We start from the raw sequence: 9,223 nt of genomic DNA, 5'->3' as shown, positions 1-9,223 counted from the left end.
CAAGCTTGGATGAAGCATCATGGCACTCCACAGCATCATCACCTTCCCCAGCCTGATTGGTTACTCAGACCCCTCCCCTCCCCCAGTAGGTCAGAATAGCAATGATCTCACAATAGGAGGTGAGCTGTCTACCAGCTCAGTCTGGGGAGTTACTCAGAACCCCACCCATCTTCAACCATTACCACACATGTCAAGCAGGCTGGTACCAGCTCAGACTGGTGAGTACCCAAGAATCTGTTCTCATATTTTCAGGTCTAGCTGGGGTTATGCAGTCGGTACACAGCCCACAATGGTGAATTCCCAGGAAGTTTGTCAGCCAGAGCCATTCTCATACTCCCTGGCCTACTGGGGTCACTCAGACTAGATACTATCTCAGCATAGTAAGAGACCAAGAGCTGATCCTGGGGTGTCCTCCTGATACTCCCTGGACTAGCTTGGGTTGAACAGCCTTTACTCCAACATAACCTAGTGTAGGATCAAGAGCCCATCTTACTGAATCATCCTGACACACTCAGATTGAGTTTGGGTCAAGCAGTTCACTGACCATCTGAGTCTGGTTAGTTTTCTAGACTCCTGTCCATCACAATAGGTCATATTATCAAGTGATATCATGATCCTAGGAAGACAGTATACCAGAACAACACTGTGGGTACCCAATATTCCCACCTGTCTCTAATATATAGGCCTTGCTTGAGCTGTAGAACCTGAGCAATAGCCCAATTCAGTAAGTGTTGAAGACTCTCCAACCATAATCTTCCCCAGACTCCCTGGGCATGTTCAGGTTAAACAGCTGTTCAATGAAATTGGTGAGTTATCCCAAACTGTAAACTCCTTCTGCCATCTTCAGATTCTTTGGCCTGGTTGGTGTCAAGCAGCTTGGGCACTAGGCTAGACCAGTGAGTGGTCATATGACTGCTCTCCCATACAATTCTCACACTCTCAGACCTCGTCTGGATCACCTTGTTACTCAGCATCCAAGTCTTCCAGTACCTCAAAGCCTTGCCAATTCACATCATTACTGCACTCTCAGTCACAGCTCAGGGACACAAAGCATGGCTAGCAGTTAAGACTACTTCATGATCATGACCTTGTTTACACCATACTCACACTACCGAGTTAGCTGGGGAAGATTGGATTATCAGAGATCAATATCCTATGCTGCTGATGTGGTTCTAACCATTGCAGGCCTACTTTGTGGTAAACAGCCTAGACTCTAGCCAAGTCTGGTGAAAGATCTCTCGACATCTCCACGAACACAGATCCCTCTTGGTGAGGGATCGAAACTCCATACTCTGGTATCACTCTCACTCTCCCAAACATGGTCCCACTCCAGCAGCTCCCAGGCAAGCCAAGACTTCCTTGTGACCCACACACCTGTCCTCCTCAACCTGCTTAGACTTAAGGAGTGATCTCAAAAACACAGGCAGACTGTGGACCTGCCCAACCAGGTAAATGATCTTGTTCCTATTTTTCTCCTTCCATTACCACCCTTCTAGGTCTAGCTTGAGTCAAAAATCCTTCAAACAAGCTCAGCCTGTGAGGGAACCATATTTTGGTTCTCCTGTGACATCCCTACAATCAGTGGTTGACTTGCGGTCAGGTTGCTTATTCCTAAGCCTTCTTTGGTAAGTGATCAAGTTCTGGATGCTCTCCACCTCCAGACAATCTCTCTCTGTCTCTCTCTGTCTCTCTCTGTCTCTCTCTGTCTCTCTCTCTCTCTCTCTCTCCCTCTCTCTCTCTCTCTCTCTCATACACACACACACACACACACACACACACACACACACAGAGTCCTAATGATTCCATGACTTCTTGGAGGTCAAGAAATGTGGAGATTAGAGGAAATAATGAGTACCCTAGTAATCAAGACTCTTTCTCTTGTGTACCTTTCTCTCACAGGCCTTTCCTGGACTACACAGCCAGAAGAAGAGATCAGCCCAGTGATAGACCAAGATTCACCATCAACCAGCCACCTCAGAGATCTGGTCAAGTAGATCATAGACCAGCACATTCTGGTGAGTGTCCCAGACCACTGTCCTCCATGTAAGCCCAATATTCTCAGCCCTTACTGCTATGTGGCCAAGATCCAGCTCTACCATAACATCCTCCATCTACAAGGCCTTGTAATTATCACAAAGCCTGGTGAGTTCCTACAAATCTCACCTGCCATAGCCATCCTCATCCTGACTTAGCTGGAGTTAATCACATTGTACATCATGGAACTCAATATTTTGTCCTCCTGGTATGGTACTAATACACCCTAATAGCTTGAGCAGCAATGTCTGGACTCTAGCCCAGCCTGGTGAATGACCCAGATCCCTGTACTTCCAAGAACATCCTCTCATTTCCAGGCCTAGAATGGCTGCAGCAGCCTGGGCACCACCCAGCCTGGTGAGGGGAAAGACCCTGTCCTCATACCTCATCCTCACACTCCTTGCCCTAGCTTAGGTCAAGGAGCTTGCAGACCTGGCAAGCCTTATTAGTGAACAAGAGTGTTGCCTGGTGCTATACCACAGACTACAATGTGGTCTCACAATCCCAGGAATACTGTTTACCAAAACAGACCGGTAAGTGAAAGACACATTATCACTCTACTGAGGTCACATAGTCTGCACACAAGCTGCTTCTTTTTGGCCTAAAACTTTGTCTTTCCTTGTTATCACAATATACGCAGAGCTGTATGGGACTATGCCACCTACTGGTACACCAGTATACTCTGGTGAGTGTTCAACAGCAGCCCCTACCTCATCGAGGAGGCTAACAATCCAAGACTTGTTTAGAACAAACAGTATGGGCAGCAGAAGACCACCTTAAGTGATTAGGACCCTTTTATTCCACACAATCTCACACAAGCAGGCCTACCTGAATCAAGCAGCTTGCCCATCAGTATAACCTAATAAAATCCAATAAATACATGTGCCTTCATCACTATCACAGGCCTAACTTTGGCCTTTTAGCCTGAGCAATAGTAGAACCTGGTCACTGATTAAAATACTCCCTCTTGTGCCTTCATAACACTCCTAGGCTTAGTTCAGGTCCAGCTGATCACAGGACAGCACTGCTTTGTGAATGACTCAGACACTTGCCTTCCTGCACCATCTCCAGTTTCAGACCTTGGGGACAAGTAGCCTAGGTACTAGCCAGACTAGAGAGATGTCAAGAGAGTGCCATCCTATACTACTCCCATATCCCAGTTCTGGCTTGGTCAGTCATTTTGCTTCAGTTTCATGACTAATCCAGGACTCTACTCAATACACCATTACCAAGTACCCAGTCCCACACAGTTTCAAGCAATCTGGGCATTGTTCCTGACTGGTAAGATTCTAAGACATTCACTGCCTGGGCCAGTCCATTGTCTAGCTGGAGCCAATCATACCGTGTACCATTCCAGCCTGGGGAGAGCTTAAGATTCTTTCTGCTGCTGCCTGTGCACCATTCCAGCCTAGTAATATCTCAAGGTCCTGCTGCTGGCTAAGCACCATCTCAGTTTGGCAAGAGCTCAAGGTCCTTTTCACTGCTCACTGTGCACCATGCCAGCCTCTCGAGAGTTCAAGGTTCTTTCTGCTACTGGCGTACTAATACTCCCAAAAGCCTATCTTTAGCCACACAGTCAACATCGTAAGTGATCCAGACCTTGCACTCTTTTGCCATCTGACCAGCCTCTGGCCCAGCTGAGGTCAACATACCTGCTCACCAGCAACAATTGGTAAGTAATCAAAACCCTGCTCTCTTGCACTCAAACTCTCCAGGCATAGCTTGGATCACCGCTTGTCCACCAATCTTGGCCTGTTGAGTCTCCCATAATGCTGCTCATCTATAAAATTAGCAGAACTCCTGGGCCCTTCTGTGCCAACCACACAGGGCCAGAATAAGCTGGGATCAAGCTGCCTACTTAGTGGCTTATACTGGTATAAGCTCGATGCTACCATCTCCCCACTCCAGAATCAACCTAACAATCTCGGTACAGAACCAAGTAGCCTGGGAGTAAGACCAGCCTCATAGTCAGTAATCAAGGTGATCTACTCGGCACCATCCCCATCTGCCTATCCCAGCTCTGGTCAGACAGCTTTCCCATCAACCCAATCTTAGTGTGTTCCACTTCCCCGCACTCAACAGGCCAAGATATGTACCCAGTGCGATGTTCTGTGTGCTCAGCTTGTTTACACTTAATATGCCTTTAAGAATGCAAGTAATTTTGTCTCTTAGAAACGGAACTACAACTCTTGGGGTCCTCAGAGGCTACTGAGCTGGTGGGAGGGTGGCTGGAGAGGGCAAAGTCATGTGACCAGGCTAGCTATCTCCTCTGTCTCTTCTCTCCACAGTCACTTTTTCCTCTAAAAGAAAAGTTTGCAAAGGGCCCTAGAGCTAATAGATGCCTCACTCATACACTTGCTTTCTCTAGACCAGGTTTCAGTAGAAAGCTGGGGTGGCATTGTGCCTCCAGGGACACACTACTGACCTATCTGCCACTCCCACACATCCCCCTTCTTAACCCTTGCAGCCACCATGATTGGCGAGATCTGTGCTGCAGCAACCTTCATCTCCAAGTTCCTCTGCACCAAGGGCCTCAGGAATGAGGAGCAGCTACAGATCTTCAGCCAGAGCCTGCAGGAGCTGCTGGCAGAACACTACAAACACCACTGGTTCCCAGAGAAGCCCTGCAAGGGATCGGGTTACAGGTGTATTTGCATCAACCATAAGATGGATCCTCTGGTCGGTCAGGCAGCGCAACAGATTGGATTGAGTAATCAAGAGTTGTTCAGGCTCCTCCCAAGTGAGCTCACACTGTGGGTTGACCCGTATGAAGTGTCCTACAGGATTGGAGAAGATGGTTCCATCTGTGTGCTGTATGAAGCCTCACCAGCGGGAGGTAGCTCTCCAAACAGTACCAACGTGCAAATGGTAGATAGCAGAAGCGGTTGCAAGGAGGAACCTCTTTTTGGCAGAAGCCCTTCCAAAAACTACAAAATGATGGCTGTATTAGGTTAAGATACAATCTACCAATGGATCACCTTATAATGGATGGATAAATTTGATTTTTTGCTTTGGGTAGGCTCCTCTTGGGAATGGATTATTGAATTTAAACCATGTCACAGCTGTGAAAACCTGACATGAGATAGTGTTGATAATTTTTAAGTGATACTGCTATAGTTTGGATAGTACCTTTCAATGATGTAATAGCCTGTGAGTTCAAGGAAGCGTTCACTCTAATTTTAGGGAGTGAACTCATAGGTTTTTTTTTTTTGCTTATCCCAAACCTTATATCTGAATTGTTTTACTAGTCTCTTTAAGGAAAAAAATCTAACTTTATATTTTGTGTATATGAGTGAATTGCTGACTACGTATCTGTATAGTATGCTCAGAGGAGTCAGAGCAGGGATGTAGACACCCTGAGGATTCTGGAAACTACACCCTGGCTCTCTGTTAGAACATGCAGGTCTCATGGTCACAGAGACATCTCTGCAGCCACATAAATCTGTATTTAAACAAACTACCATACAACGTTGATCTTTCAAGGGAATTTGCACTATTATCTTGAATGCTTTCAGTAACTTTTTAAGCCATTTAGTAGGAAAGCTCAATTCTTTAAGCATGCAATTACTTTATTAAGAATTTTACCTAGGACTTGAATGAATAAAATGTACTTAAAGACAACTAGGTCATCATATGATAGGGAGAAATGTTTTAAGTTTTGAATGTAGGGACCAGAATGTGCCTTGGCAACAAGCTATTAAATGGCATTATCTGAGCTGGGACTATTGGCACCAACTAGCTCTCCATAGATTTTTATCTCTTATAGTTTTATAGTTTATATTTTTATAGCTTATAATTTTTTAAGGCTAAGTAAAAGTATTTTAGCAACTGGAGGGCCAGTTTGTAACTTTCCTTATATTTAATTGTGAAAAAGGTTTTTTTTTTAACGTATCATCTTTCTTAAGAATTTTGTAAGCCACTGTTTATTTGGTAAATTTTGAATTTGTATAAATTTCCACAGTTTATGCATATTGACTGTGGCAAAGTTGTACAGATTTCTCTATTTTAGATGACATGTAATCAGCTTTTATCACCTAAGATAAATCTGTAGATTTGATAATAAACTATGTCCTATTCTATGATGCCAATAATGTACTTGACAGGCCTAGCTGGTGCCACACAGGCTGAACACCATCCATGTGCACTAAGAATTTCACCTGTCAGAGCCATAAACACACTCCCTGGCCTAGCTGAGTTCAGACAAACTACAGCGCATCCAAGCCCAGGGAGAGCTCAACATCACGTCCTGCTGTTGTTCTACTAAGACCCCAGGCTGAATTCATCGTCCTGAATTTCCTAGGCCATGTTTGGGTCAAGCATCACACTGTGAAGCCTGGTAGCAGACCCCTGCCATCCTGCACCAGCTCACAGTAGCCAGAAACCCCATGATCCTGGGTAGACAATGTACCCTAGTGAGTGTCCAAATTCCCTACTTGGCTTTTACCATCACTATGCTCACAGTCAGAGGAACAGCCCAGCTTGGTAAGTTTTCAAGACTCATTTTTCAGTGCCTTCCTCAGACTCTCTGGCCTGGTTTGGTTTAAGTAGATCACTGACTTGCCCAACCCCCCCAACCACCCAGTGAGTCACTCATACCCTGTTCACCATTGTAATCCTTGAAATCACATACCCAGCCAGGATGAAGCAGCACAGCACTGGTAAGTGAGGAAGACCATGGTCTCCCACATCATCCTCAATGCTGCCAAGCCTAGCTATTGTCAGAAAGGCTGCACACCAGCACTGCATGGTGAGTTCCCAAGCTATCCTCACACGCTGTGCCCTACTTGTGGCCAATCAGACTGTGTACCATCCCAACCTGATAACTCAATATATTATCTTTCCAGTCTTGCTTGTGTGCCATAGTCTGAACATCATAATCCAGCCTGGTGCCTGAACCAGATCCTGCACTCCAAGGTTATCCTTACTGTTCCAGGTCTATGCATTGCTTAAACAGCCTGGGCATCAGTCTGTCCTGGTGAGACTCTTCTTTGCAGGGCTGTATCTCTTCTTGGTGAGAAGATTTTACTCTTCTGCACCAAGCTGAAACTAACAGGATGAAATTGGAGTAAACACATTGCTGCTGAGTCAAGCTTGGTAGTGAGTCAGACCCCCAATTTTCTTCTACCAGCTCAGATTAGTGACTAGTATAAAATTCCCAGGTATATAAGCACACCAGCCTACATCTTGGTGAGAAACCACAATCATACCCTTCTATGGCACAAAAGCCATATCACTGAATGTTTGAAAACTTTCCTTAACCCATCTCATCCCCACAGGCTCGGCAACCTACCTTAGTAATCAAGAGTGTTCTGTGTGCCCCATCCTCACTTGAGACATATGTATTGTTCCTCTGATTGTCCATCAACCCAGCCTATAAACACCCAAGATCACTACATATAAACATATGTAAACACCTTCCCTGCACTCAGTCTGGATTGGTCAGATGAGCGAGTGTCCAGTGTTCCCACCTGCCTTTACAGGCCTAGGTCAGGCCCTGAGTAATAGCCCAGTTCTGTAAGTGATCAAGTCACCCCTAGTGCCTTTCCCAGGCCTCAAGGAGTACTTTGAGTCAACCAGATAGAAGATTCCTGACCAGTGGAACCTGGCGAATGACTCAGGGTGCTGCCTTCCTGTGTTAACCCCATAATCTCTGCCCTCTAAGTCAAGCCTCCTGGAAACCAGCCCTGACTGGGGCCAAGCTGTCTGTTCATGAGGCTTGAACTCTCATCTTGAGTGATCAAGACTCCCCGCCTAGCACTTTTATTGGAAACTAACAGCTAGGTTTGGTCAAGCAGTTATTCAAGTAGCACAGCAAAATAGGTAATTAAGATTCTGCCCTCCCACATACACCTCATACTTCCAGATGTGTGAGCCCAGTATGGTGAGCTCCCAAGAATGTTGCTTACCTGAATCATCCTCACACCCCTTGACCTAGAAGTGGTCAGTCAGACTGTGTACCATCCCACCATGGAGAGAGCTCAATATATGACCCTGTTTGTATCTAATACTCCCAGTCAGCTTGGGTAACAGAACCTGTACTCAAGAGCCATCTGGTGGGTGACTTAGACCCTTGCACTGTCAGGATATCCCTATAGTCTTAGACCTAGTTTTCATGAAACAGCACAATCAGACATGAGCTGAGTCTGGTGATGGATTAACAACCTACCCTGCTTTACCATCCTCAGGATCTTAGACCTAGCTCTGATAAAGCAAGTCACTGAGAAGAAAAGACTTGTTAGTGACTCATGATCTTGCCTTCTACACAAGCTAAGATTAATAAGTGATCTCAAAAATCCCAGGCAAACTGCTAAGTGACCACAAATTATGCATTTTTCAAGCATCTTTACACTCACACTCACCTATCTGGGGCCAAATAGACTTCTGTTATCCCAGGCCATGTTCACAATCCCAGGAACAGCTAGGGTCAAGTTACCTTCTCACCCAACTACCTTGATCAGTGATAAGGACTGGGCCCTCCTCTACAACCTATCTCCAAGCTTGTATGAATCAAGCAGACTGGATAACAGCCCAGCTTACTCAAGAAGTCAAGTTTCTCTCTCTTCCAGCAGCGTCTTTACACTCTCAGGCCTACTTGTGCCCAAGGAGTTTGTTCACCAGTCCAGCATAGTGCCTGAGATCACCACCTACCTTCACATTCCCTATACTCTCAGGGTAAGATGGGGTCATAACCTGAGTACCAGGCCAGCCTAGTGAGTGCCCAAAATCTATACCTGCCTTCGCCATTCTAAAACACACTAGATTATCTTGGGTCATTCTGCCTAACCAACATCTCAGCATGGTGAATTATCAGGACTTCCCCTCCAGACACTTAAGACCCCTAGACATAATTCAGGCAAAATAGATCTCTGACAGCATGGCTAGTGACTCAGACCTGTGCATTATTGTGCCATATCAAATATTCTAGTTCCAGCTGGGGATATACATTCTAGGAAGCAGGCTAGAATGTTAACTACCCAAAGCATGCCCTCCTATACCATCCTTACACTGCATGGCTCCCAGCTTTCCCACCAGGCCAGACCAGTGGTGAACTAGAATGCTACCCTTCCCTACAATTAAAATACTTTCCTGTTTATATGGGTCCAAAAGGCTATCTCATAGTCTCACCTATGAGTGACTAAGATCTTTGATCAACTGTGACATTCCCCAGTCCCAAGAAGAAAAGGTGTCA

General features: G+C 45.7%; 1 pseudogene; it reads left to right on the top strand.

Annotated features, from left to right (window-relative positions):
- Window positions 1-4,488: 4,488 nt before the first annotated feature.
- On the top strand, window positions 4,489-4,989 carry LOC114616151 (annotated as a pseudogene).
- The last annotated feature ends 4,234 nt before the right edge of the window (window positions 4,990-9,223 follow it).

This window comes from Grammomys surdaster, unplaced genomic scaffold (genome assembly GCF_004785775.1).
Source record: "Grammomys surdaster isolate TR1022 unplaced genomic scaffold, NIH_TR_1.0 307499, whole genome shotgun sequence".
Taxonomy (NCBI): Eukaryota; Metazoa; Chordata; class Mammalia; order Rodentia; family Muridae; genus Grammomys; species Grammomys surdaster.
This window is presented reverse-complemented; position numbering and strand designations above follow the sequence as displayed.